We start from the raw sequence: 13,245 nt of genomic DNA, 5'->3' as shown, positions 1-13,245 counted from the left end.
TGCGTAGTTTCATTCTCCACCCCAGACCTGCTGAATAGAGCTGGCCATTCCCGCAGGCTCCCCGGGTGAGGTGGATGCAGGGAAAGCCTGGTCTTCTCAGCCCGACTCTGCCGTCTGACCATCATCTTTCATCCATGCACGAGAACTGGGTTCGCTCTGTTAGTCACAGGGTATAACCAGTTAGGTAAAATTTCAGCCCTCATGTGGAGTAAACGTTTATGTTTAACCTAGAAAGGATGACTTAGCGATGTAATATTGAATGACGGCTCAGCCCAGTTTTTGAAAAAAGCACGAGCTGTTTCCATCGAAGCCAACCAGACCTGAACCAAACAGGAGGAAAGAGAACTTGGCTGTTGGGTTTGTGGGCAACGATTTGAATTTCTAAAAAGAGCTGTTTTGTCTCTTTTCCTGAGAACAGAGGAGTACTGAGATCCTAATTTCCCAGCTGCAGTGGATAGTTAGGACCCAAACAGATTAAAGATGAGCACTCTCAAACCATCTGACCTCCGAGTCCACGTTTCTGCGGGCGGGCAGTTACTGGCCCATCAGCTGTTAACCTTGCCCGACGGTTATAAAAAGGCAACTGCTGGTTAGATCGTTAATGGTTGATGAGTATCAGGGAGGGTCTCTCTCGTGGTGAGACCAGTTCCTTGTGAGTCTTGTGATGATCATTTCCTTTAGAGAAATTCACAGCCAAGGAGGAAGAAGGGTGATAACCACCCAGGGATCCAGGAAGGGTGAAGCCTGAAGTCCACAGCTGAAGGGACACGCAGGCAGGCACTACTGCCTTGAAACAATAAAATAAAACTCGTCCAAGAGTTTTGCAATCTTGATCATTCTGCTCTGTGTATGTGATTTTTTTCCCATCAAACAAGCAAGCCAGGAGCAGTCCCGCCGCTCTAGTGTATAACCACACACAGACACCACAACATGCCTATTGCCTTAGAAGGTAATTGTGCTATTTTTATTCAATTAAATCGCTCGGGCCACTCGGAGCAAATGTTTCCATCTTGCTTTCTTGGAGGTTTGGACACTTGGAGCAGAAACTTGCTTATGGTCGAAGCCAGCAGGATTCCAGTTATGGCATCTCCCAGTTACAATTCTCATCAATTCATGGTGGGTGAGGGGGTAGCTTGTGAACTGGAAGACTTTATTACATGTCAGTGACCTTCTCCTATGAACTTAAATGCTCTGTGAATCAAGGAAGGTGTCTGCCGTTCCCACACTAGTGTATTTCATTACAGTCAAATTGAAAAAGAGCTGGTATTGATGTTCCCTTGGCAAGATTTCCAGGCAGGATTTGATTTACAAGAACAGCGTCAAGCATGAGGATGTTCATTGCTTACATGGGACATCCAGAAACGAAGTTATTCTGTCTAAGTTTTCAAGGAGTTTGACTCCAGGGGAGCACAGAAAATTTCTTTATTTATAAAGCACCAAAATTGTGTTTTAGGAAAGGTTTGAGCAAGACATTTGCTTACTCGTTCAGCCATGGTTCTTCCAAAAGGCTCTCTCTTCATGATCATAGCTGCCTTCATGACGTGCATCACTCATGGCTGGGCACTGTGCTCAACCTTCTACACGCACTTACCTAGTATCACCCTAAGGAGGACGTATCAGGGCGATATCACCTCCAGCATGCAGCCTGAGGGAACTGCAGGGACCTTACAGCTTGCAGAAGTGAGAGCTGGGGTTCCAGTGACATCCAACGTAGTAATCGCTGTGGGTTTCCAAGGACAGCTGGCGTGCAGCATGGACATCGCCCACATGTGCCGTGACTGCAGCGGGTCATGACACTCACACGATATCTGTTCATTCACTCATTTATTTCTTTTCATTTGTTTAACACGCATACATGGAGAACTTACCATGCTCCAGGAGGACACAAAAATGAGAAAGGTTCAGAGGTCCTGCTCTCATGGAGTTCCCCATCTAGGATTTTATTAAAAGTTTTGTATTTTCTTCCTTGGCGGTTGCATTTAGGTAGCACAGACATGTTGTAGGCTGGATGGCCTTAACTAAGCCAGATGGCTAATAACTTTAAAAACTGAGCGCCAAAATTTAGGGGGTGGCGTTTGGCTAAAGAATGGGAAACTCCCTAAGGACGGATGGCAAACCTAAACCTCAAAGTTAATTATTTGCTACTAATGTATTCTTTTTCCTATATGTTTCAGCTGTATTCCTTTATTTGCAAATATTGATGCTTTCTATATGCAAGGTATTGTAATGAAGGATGTAAAGATAAATTCAGTTTCCCATACATCTAAAATCTCTTTCTGGCTTAGGCATAAGCTTGAAATAATTATAGTGCTAGATGGAAAGATTCATTGCCTTGGAGAAGTCCGTGTGAAGTGCTGTGCAAGTCAAGGGAAGAGAGAATTAGAGAAAACTTCGGGGGCAGAGGGACGTGACATTTGAGCCAGCGGTAAAAAGATAGACCAGATTGTAACATTGAGGGGACCAGTGGGGTGTGGGTTCATTTTAGGTAGAGAGAACTACAGAAAGGAAAGTACAGAGAAGAGGGACTAGAAGAAATTAACCTGAACTTTGAGATATGAGAGGTACTTCTGAGATATTAATGCTTGACTTATGGAGCAACTGCCAAGAGCTCATCATTATGTTGATAATCTTCTTTGGAGACTGGAATATTTAAAAAATCAAAGTAAGATATGATCAGTTAAAAAATTTTGGGAAGTGCCTAAAATTATGACAAGAAAAACTCAGCAAGAAACCTTCACCCAAATGGAACCACTGGCTAATATTTGAATATTTTCCTTTGAATCTTTTGCATTTTGTTTCCATATGTCTTTGTGAAGAGTTGAAATGATGTGTTCCATCCTACCTTTTCATTTGAAATAATGCCAGTGTCTACCTGTGTTAATGAAAAGCTCTTGGAAACCATCACATTTAATGACCTTGTACTGTTCCATCCCCTGGCTTTGTCATAGTTGACTTTACCCCACCCTGCTGCTGGAGGTTTAGGGTGTTCCGTGTTCTCCACCACAAACAGACTGGCTGTTGGCCAGCAAGCCCTTTTTGTCTTCTGCAGGTGGTGGAACCGAGATACTTTAATCAGCTGAGATGGGGGCTGACCTGTTCAGTTGCTAGGAGCCAGACGGAACCAGGAGACTCAGTGCACACAAATCAGCCCTGAGGGGGGCTGTGGAGGTCTGAGGGGCAAAGACTGATTAACTATGTAAGGTCATGTCCTGAGAAGTTAGGGCTGAGAGGTCCACTGACCTTCTGGCTCCCAGGATGGAGATCCATTGACTGTCAGGCTCAAAGCTGTTTGGTTACTCCAGCCACTTTCCCAGGGGAGTTGGGACTGTTCGGACAGGACCAAACCATTGGCTTTTCACACTGGATTCAAGTTGGGAAGAAGCAGCAGGAAGACCCATCAGAGGGCAAAGATGTTCTGCTCCCCTCTTTGACCTGAAAGATGGAGTGGGCAGGGAGGGGAGGTGGGGAGCCTGTCCTAATTTCAGTGGGTTTCTCATCACCTGTTTCTTGGGAGTTAGCGATCAGAAAAGCATTCTCTTTAGAAAGAAACACAAGAAAACTCACGCCTGCCTTGCTTGGATATTTAATGTTACCGAATACCTGTGTTTGTGACTTACTCTTTGTGTGCTGTGAGCCAGGCCTGAACTTCATGGGCTCTTCTTATCTTGGGCTCCATCTTTTCTTTATGCCAGTTCACTCAGAGAGGAGATAACTGAATTGGAGGGAGACACGGGTCCTCACCGAGCCTCCTGTGCTGAGTCCAGCCCTTAAATCCAAGTCCTGGCAGAGGGTGGTGTGTCAGCAGTGTGGTTGTCTGCCGAATGCGAGCTCATAATAACAGCGCCTGGAGGCCCACTTATATTACAGTTCAGCAAAGGAAGGATTCGGGAAGGAGACTGCTAGCTTAGAGCCAAGAAACATCTGCTCCATGAGACCAAAGGAGTGGGGAAAAAAAAAAGAAGTATACCGCACTTTACATAATAGATGCTGTTTTGAAAGTTCCTCTGAAATTGGTTTCCCATATTAAATCATGCTTCAGACTTTCTTAGGAACTTCACTTTTTCAAGTAACCATTCTACTCATGTTTTTGAGAGAAAGCAGAGTTTCTTAAAAGCGTACTAACCCGGGAATGAGGCTGGCTTCATGCAAATATTTGCTCCGTCATTGAAGAGCTTTGTGACTTTGGACGAATGGCTTAGTTCCTCAAGGGCCTCGTTTCCCTATCTGCAAAACACACCCAATAATGGCACCTATAATGTCAAGTATTTATACAGATTAGATGTGAGAAAACATTTTAGAATACAGCGGGAAATAAAATTAAATACTTATAAATATGACTGTAATATAAATGTATACTAAAAGTATGAAAATAATCTGTCAGTCGTTATGCAAGTGATAGTATGCACGTAAAATGAAACTTGGAACAATACTGTTCTTGCCATGAGCCCCTTCCTTAGGGTTAGGGACATTAGCACATTCAAAATAATTCATGCTTCCTTAAAAAACTAAAAAGAGCTTTACCAAATGATCCAGCAACCCCGCTCCTGGGCATATATCCAGAGGGAACTCTAAGTCGAAAAGATACATGCACCCCAATGTTCATAGCAGCACTATTTACAATAGCCAAGACATGGAAACAACCTAAATGTCCATCGACAGATGACTGGATAAAGAAATTGTGGTACATACACAATGGAATACTACTCAGCCATAAGAAAGAATGAAATAATGCAGCAACATGGATTGACCTGGAGATTATCATATTGAATGAAGTTAAGTCACACAGAGAAAGACACATGCCATATGATATCACTTATATGTGGAATCTGGGAAAAAAAAAAGGACACAAATGAACCTATTTACAAAATAGAAACAGACTCACAGACATAGAAAACAAATTTATGGTTACCAGGGGAGGAAGTGGGGTGAAGGGATAAAGTGGGAGTTTGAGATTTGCAGATACTAATCACTGTGTGTAGAATAGATAAACAACAGGTTTATACTGTATGGCACAGGGAACTATATTCAATATCTTATGATACCTATAATGAAAAAGAATATGAAAAAACAAATATGTGCATGTATATGTATGACTGAAACATTATGCTGTACTCCTGAAATTGACACAACACTGTAAACTTACTATACATCACTAAAATTTTTTTAAAAAACAAAACAATTCATGGTGTATTGGTTTAGAATGTTGGAATGGAAACACTCCAGAGTAGGAGAGTTTCAGAGTAATAAACACAACTGAATTCTAACTTGTTTTACTCTTACATTTGCCACATAGTATTTTATTACCCAAATTTGCTTTAAAGGTGTAGGTAGTGTATATTTAGTTTGAAATGAGGAGCAGAATGATTTTGCATAATTAAACTGGGAATGAGTTATATTTTAAGTTCCCAGGAAAACTGTCTATGGTTAGACGGCTGTAGTTCTTTCTAATTTTGTTTAATTAAAAAAAAGTAGATATTGATGCATTAAACACATTCTAAAATTTCAATAAGTATTACATGACTGCTTTGTTTATCTTTATATAAATTTACAAGCAGTATCAGCCATCTGGGTTAAACAGAAAGTAAAACACCCAGGAATGAAAAATATAGCTAAAATGTTGTAAGAAGGCTTTTGTACAATCCCTGCTATAAAATGCTATTATAAAATCCAGATGCCCTTTTACAGAGCCTTCCTGATTCATATTTATTGCATAATCTTGGGCTTATTTATTCTTCTGAACAGAATAGGAGCCATAAATAAGAAAAAAATTTGGGAAAAAGCAAAGTCTGACATCAAAAGGGATATGGAATAAAATGGAGACACGTAACATTGTAATCACATGGCTAATCACCAGGTCATTTCTTTCCTCATTCTATGAGTCACTCCTCCTTCAAAGATTCTCTAATTACCTATTAAAATAATACCAGTTGCTCTGATAGGCACAGGGTTTGGAGAAGCAGTTGGGGGAGGGTGGGTAGATTCAAAGCTGAATAAGAAACAGACCTTTCTGTGTCAAGTTGTTGGCAGTCAAGTGGACAAATTGTGTTCATCATAATTAGTGCCATCCATAAAAGTAATGGTACAGTTTTAAGTCCTTGCTTTAGATAGTCATAGATTGTTGACTTTAATTCTATTGTACTCTCATACTCACACCCTGGATTGCTTTCCTAGTCACTAATTACTCCCTTACTTATATTTTGGGGGATCCCTTTATTCTTCTCTGGATCTCCTTAGTCCTCTTTAATGATAGCATCTTATATATAAAATAATCAGAATGCCCATTTATTCTCTAGAGTCATGTGTAAAACTCTCATCCCGTTCATCCTAATTTTAGCAGGTGTATCAGTTAGTTTTTGCTAGGTAACAAACCATTCCAAGTTTTTCTTTATTTCAAAAACAATCATCTTTTATTTCTCATGGTTTGGTGTGCTGGTTGGGCAGTTTCATTGGTCTGAGCTGGCTCAGCCAGGACTGGATGATTGAGGATGGTCTTACTCCTGTATTTGTGGCCTCAGTCAGGATGGCTGTGTTGATGGAAGCTTCTTGCCACTTGGCATCTCCTCTTCCAGCCATCTTTCTCAGTCTTTCTCACATGGTAGTCTCAGGATTCCAAAGAGAAACAAGAAAGGAAGCCCCCAAATGCAAGTACTTTTGTGCCTCTGATTTGCATCAAAGCAAGTCACAGACCCAAACCCTGATCCAAGGTCCACGAGGAGAAATAGTCTACATCTTGATGGAGAAACTGCAGAGTCACAATGCCCAGGCACACAGTACGAGGAGGGAAAGACTGTGGCTAGTTTTGCAAATGGTCTGCTGTGCCCAGAGAAGGAGCAGCCCAGGAGGGACAGGCTCTCCTTCTTCAGTCAGAATCTGTTGGCTGAAACTAGTCACGTGGCTCCCACTGAGGACAGATACAGATGAGGATGGAAAGTAAAGCTTTCTGTACAGTTAGGTGTTACAGTTATACCTCACTTCTTTGCTCTTAACCAACTTCATTCGTGCCTTTGAGAGTTAGTCGTAGTTAAAGACACTGTGAGTTTCCATCTTTAGCCTTTCGATGATTGGCGGTGGGTCTTCTGATAGAGATGGACTTGAGGGAGGGAGGAGGAGTGTACAAAGTGGCATATGTTTTCCAGCAAAATGTGACTTGAGCTGCTGATCACATACAGTCTTCCAAGCTTTCAAGTATTATGTGTCTATTTCCTAATTCTGGGGTCCCCCTGCTCATTTCACTTAATAAGTATCCTTGTCCTTTAAGGCTCAACTCCAAAAGTTCTCTCCAGGGAGCCTTCCTGCCCTTGTCTTCTCTGGGTTAGGGGTGAACTTGCATGTCTCTAAATTCCTGTAAAATATACTGCTTGTGTTACACTATCTGCCACCCTTTTTCATTCTGCAGGATTTGAATTCCTTAGTGTGGGGCCTGTGCCTCATCCCCTATCAAATTCAAGATAATGTCTAGTCTACCAGGGACACGATGAAATCACTAATAGATCATCCCTTGGGGAAAAAGGGGGAGGCTGTATTTAACTCTGGTGCCCTCGTTTATTCCCTTTGTATTGTAAATATTAATATTCCATTTAGTTGTTTTGTCTCCTCAAGTCATCAACATATCAGACCACAGTCACATAAGGATTCCTCTGTTAATTCCTTTCTTGCAGAAAAGTCAGAGAGGGATGCATTCATTCATTCTTCACAGTATATATTGAACACCACCTTAGCGTCACACATGTTTTGCAAGACAGATGCAGCACAAAAGAAAATACAAGAAGTTGCTACTCTGGTGGAAGGATATGAAAAACAAACATAAACAAAATCTATAAAATATTAGATATCAGATATTGATGTGTGTTAGGTAGAAAACTGTAATAGGTGAGGAAAGAAATCTTGATGGTGGTGGTATGCTGTTTTGTGATGAGTGGCCAGGAGAGGCTTCTCAAATACGGTGACATGTGTGCAGCAATCGGCAGGTTGAGAGCCGTGCAGATATTTAGGGAAGAGCTGTCTAAACTGAGGGAACAGTATGTGCAAAGGCCCTGAGGCAGAATTATGAATGGCCTCTCTGAGGATCTGGACTAGGAACTCCATGTGGTTGGAGTCCAGTGAGCTAGAAAAGGAACAAGAGATGGGAGGAGAAGGTATGAGGCTAAACCATATAGGACCTTATGGTGCACTGTATAGACTGGCTTATAGTCTGAGGGAGATGGGGTGTCACGTCAGTAAAGAATAAAGAACCAAAGGCTTTGAGAATTATATGGAGAGAGACAAGGGAGGGGGGAAGTGTCTCTGCCCTATAAGCTTTTTTCTCCCTTTCATCCAGCGTTGAACAGGTTTTTCACCCTGTTCTGTCCTGTGAAAAAAATCAACTTTCAAGACTGATGCTGTGCTAGAAAATCAGTATCTATGAAAATGTATATAATAATATTCAAACATATATAGAAATATCTTCTAATGCCAGAAATAGATAAATAGATCAAAGACAAATAGATTGTATAGCTGTTGCTGAAAAAAATTTTTTTTTTTTGATTGAAGTCAGTCAGTTACAACATGTCAATTTCTGGTGTATAGCACAATGTCTGAGTCATGCATATATACATATATGTACACATATACATATATTTGTTTCCATATTCTTTTCCATTATACATTATTACAAGATATTATATATAGTTCCCTCTGCTGTTGCTGGAAATTCTTGCCATTTTACTAGATATAATCCTTGTAAAACCGAGTCCCATGTTTACGTATTGCCTTTACTGTAATCTATGTTCTCAAAAAGATTAGTTTTTAGATCAAGTAGATAGCTCTACTTAAATAGTTTTGGTGAAACTCAACTGACTATATGTTGTGAATAAAAATAAAGAAGCAGTTTTTTAAGTTAAAATGGCCTTGAGGGCATATGGCTATATATGGGATGATGGAGAAGGATGAATATTGATTTTCTGCATGAAAAAGCAACCTGTTTAAAGAGACTTTTTTTTTTCTTCACAAATTCATTTTCTGTAAAGAAACCCATCGAGAGCAGAGAACTTTCTCTGTTAAGTGCGGTAGCAATATATATATATATTTTTTAATGTATTACAAAACTAGTCTATTGTAATAAATGTAAACAATCAAGAAATTTTTAGAGTTCTTAGAAATGTAGTTTAGCCAACTCATAATGGCATTTTTTAGATCAAGCCAAACCAGCCTTGTTATGCACACGTTCGTTTACCTCCAAGATAATTTGGTTATAGCTGAGTTATTGGTTTCCTATGACTAATATTGGGCTGTTGTGTGCATTGTGCAGTCCAAGGAAACAACTGAATTATCATTTTTACTTGCAGTCGCCCTCAGTAAATAAAGCCCGACACTCTCCCCTGTTTGGATAATGTAGTCATCCCAGTACCAGAATTCATAGGAAATCCAGAGGCCAGCAGAGGCTTCACAGCTGCTAAAAGCGTCAGTTTCTATTGTGAACTAGAACAATTCCTTCAGTGTGTAGGGAGCTGTATGGTTCTGAGAGCAAGGGTGTTCTACATACGTCATCTCTTCCATCTCTTCTACCTGGGGACCCTCCTTCCAAGTGAGGTTATAGGCATGTCCATTTTCCGAGGGAAATACCTTGAAATAGGGCTTGTGGGAGTATCTTTTAGTGCCACGGATCATTGGTTGAACCCGCTCTTAAAATTAGTCCTTCCCACTCTGAGTGCACTTGGCCACTAGACTGAGTCCAGGTGTCTTATATAATCGTGAGCTATCTTGTGGTGTGTGTGTTAATGGGTACTTGTGATTAGCTTAGAGTTTAGGGTTTGGGGCTTTCTCCCCATTTCCTGTGTATTTTGTGGATGTTAATATCTACAGTGGGGTTTATTAGTGATCAAGTAAGCTGAAAATAGAACCAACCTGTAAACGCATCTAGGGGTACGTCTCCATCTGTAAACCTTCACACTTTGCGAAAGTTTTCCTGAGAAGTGATTCCTTATGTAGCATACGGGGAGGTCCTTATGGCTAGAGTGGAAGAGACTGATTTCAGTTCGGAAGGAAGGGATTAGGGAAGACCCTTGTGGTTTTGCATCCTTAGCATCCATTTACGTGGGCATAAAAGCCTTGGTGTTCATAGTTGAGAACAGCATTTAAGTCTTTAGGCCAAGAGAGGAAATGCCAGTTCTGCAGGTAATCACTTAAACTTGGAAATGTAATATACTACGTACCAGGCTGAGAACTAAGAATGTATCTGGAGATACTACATCCAGTTTAAAACACAACCCTCATATGCAGTGGGAGTCAAAATCTAAGGCCATCATGAGTCATAACTCCATGGAGAGAAGAGCCCAATTAACTATGAAAATCTACAGAAAAATAAGTACGGGAAAGAAGGCCTGAGGTTACGAGAGGGAATTCTCCTGAGCTATCAGCATGTGCTTGTAGACTTTGCATTTCTTGGGACCTGTAGGGTCATCAGACCAGGAAGGCTTGTGGCATCTTCCTGGGCTCAGGGCTGTGGGCCAGGCAGCACCTTCAGTCTCTCGTGTGCGAGTTAAAGAATGACTGTCTAATGGGGATCTGGTAAGACTATGCATGCTCTATAAACTTCAGGCAGTGCTTTTCATTCACCGGGGGACATCATAATTTCCCAACATGTCTGTCATGAATGAAGATTTAATTTAAAAAACTATGACAGTAATTTCACACGTCGCCAAATAACAGGTTTCTGTTCTTGATTACGTCAGATAAACTTTACACCTTTCCTGGAATATATGACTTTGAAAATTTAACATAGCAGATTTAGAGAGGAGAGGTGTAGCTCAAGTGGTTAGAGTGCATGCTTAGCATGTGTGAGGTTCAGGATTCAATCCCCAGTACCTCCTCTAAAAATAATAAAGAAATAGATAAACCTAATTACCTCCCCCCACCAAAAAGCAAAACAAAAGGTAGTGGATTCAGCAGACACAGTAAAGAGAGACCAGACTTTTCTCTGTGTAATCATCACTCGACTTATTGATGAAGGTGTTGGGAGACAGCAGGGATTGTGAAGCTAAAGTTAATATTGGCACTTGAATTAGACTTTGTCTTAAAAACAGCAGTTTGCTTCTATACATGCTACCCAGACCTTAACCACATTTCTGTCTGATCCTTTGTGAAGTTAAAGTGCCAATGCAGAATGAACTGTTTTGATCAGCTGCCTCAGAATTTTAGAGTACGTTTAAAGTTAATCTCTAAGAACTAATATGCAACGATGCTGTTTTCCCGGTTTTATTTTTATGAGGCACAGCTTTATATCCCACTGCTTATCTGATTTGAGAGTGGTTGTGATATTTGGAGAAAGTTAATATTGAGCCATGCCAAAACCTTAGTAAATTTAGTCTTGAGCTAATACCTCAGCCTCATGGGGGACTTCTGTATGCTAAGACGGATTTTAATATTGCAGAAATGCAATAGTGACCTTTCCATGAAACCTTAATAAAATTGCTTTGTGATATAAACTGCAGAAGAGATGAGAACTTTCTTGAGAAAGAGTATGCATGATATATCTGCATTTCATGGTTTATCTTATATCTCATTCCTTCAGATCTCTTGTGTTTTTCTTTCCCTTAAGCCAAACAACAGTAATTTCCACAATTTAAACAGAGAACAGACATAGAATTTTCAGACATGTTTTCCCTTTGCACCAGTGTCATTTAATTACAGGTGAGGTGCCGATTGTTTTTTTAAGAATTCTACTAGTCTCCGTGTTGTGAAAAGAAGTTAACAAGATAGAAAATTTCACTCATAAGCTTCAGTTATTTAATATTAAAAGTACCGCTTAGGGGTGGCATGTAGTGGCTGTTTAGCAGTGAAGCAGGATACAGGGAGGGTCCATGACAAGTCCTGAAGAAGGATACTGTATCCAGTTTATAAGACTAAAATGATGAATATTTGGCAAACTGAAATTTCCCCCAATTAAAATGTTGGCTGGTATCCTGAAATTGAAATTCTTTGTTTCCCAGAGATTGGCATACCAAAAAGGACCAAAGCCTGGAGCCCACAGCTTGGAGTTCACATTTTTTTGCTAATTCTAGTTCAGGGTGGAAAGAAAGTCCTCATAAATATAGTCAGTATGAATCACTGGTTTCTAAGCTGCCTTTTGAGGTCTCCTTGGTGGTTAGACTCAAGAATCTCTTTCCAAGTCCACAAAGCAAAGGCAAAATGATGACTTTTAAAGAGTAGAAAGTGTTGCTTTTTTATTAGCTCCAAGACTATTTGCCAATGCAAAATCACACAGACATTTCCCCAAACAGTCAGTCACTGAATCTAACTGTTTATTGCTTCAATTTTAATCACTCTTCTTGGACAGAATAAACATCAAAAATCATTTCCTTTCAAACTTGAAGTGAGAAAGTACTTAGACTTCTTGGGTTCAGAGGAATTTGGAAAGAGACTCATAGTGTCCTAGTGACATGGGCTAACCCAGCTTCATTTTCTGAAAAGACATTAGAGGGACATTTAATCTCATCTCACCCAGTACAGCAATCCCTTTAAAACCTCCAAGAACAAAGAAACATCTAAATCCTTAAGTGGTTAGACGTGTCTACTCTGAACGTGCTCACTTCATTGTAAAATAATTCTTATTTTCCTGATATTGACTTAAAATCAACATCCCCGAGTCTACTAATCTTTGGTGCGTAGGTTTTCCTTTGAATAAACACAGACTGTTTACATGACTTCCTCTCCCACGTGGGTGATTTTTCAATACATGTCGGGAGTCAGAAAGGGGACGGGATGGGTATCGGATGGCCAGTTCAAGGATGTGATTCTATCACAGGTCCACCAGTAGGGCTGGGGGATGGCCCAGATCCCCCATTCTTGGCCTCTGTTTCCACCGAGTTTCAGCAAGAGCTCAAATTAACTCTGAAATCCCTTGAATTTTATTACTTGCTGCTTAAATAGTATGACTTCGTTCACCAGTTCTCTATTTTGTTGATATGCTTCTTAAAATTGTGGCACAGAAATGTACCAAATGCTCTAAGCAGTGGTGGAATCCAGAAATGTTTGCTGAGATGGTTACATCCCTTAACTGAAGTCTTCCCTGAGACTGCGTGATGATTTAAACAGTTACCTCTTTCCCATTCGTTCATTAAGGTTGGAATTCACCAAAAGGTCAGGTAGTTTTTCATATTAGAAAAAAAAGTTATTTTTTTTTCTATAGTTGCCTAAAAACAAAACAAAACAAAAACCTTGGCGAAGAACTCTGTGTGGTTCACTTTTACATGGATCCTGATAGCTTGA

General features: G+C 40.4%; 1 protein-coding gene across 1 annotated transcript in view; it reads left to right on the top strand.

Annotated features, from left to right (window-relative positions):
* Nucleotides 1–13,245, top strand: part of PLCB4 (phospholipase C beta 4) — a 388,618-nt gene that overhangs the window by 196,075 nt on the left and 179,298 nt on the right. The gene's annotated exons all lie outside the window — the stretch shown is intronic.

The sequence above is a fragment of the Vicugna pacos genome, chromosome 19 (assembly GCF_048564905.1).
Source record: "Vicugna pacos chromosome 19, VicPac4, whole genome shotgun sequence".
Classification (NCBI taxonomy): Eukaryota; Metazoa; Chordata; class Mammalia; order Artiodactyla; family Camelidae; genus Vicugna; species Vicugna pacos.
The sequence above is the reverse complement of the archived record's forward strand: the minus strand, read 5'-3'. Positions and strand labels throughout refer to the sequence as shown.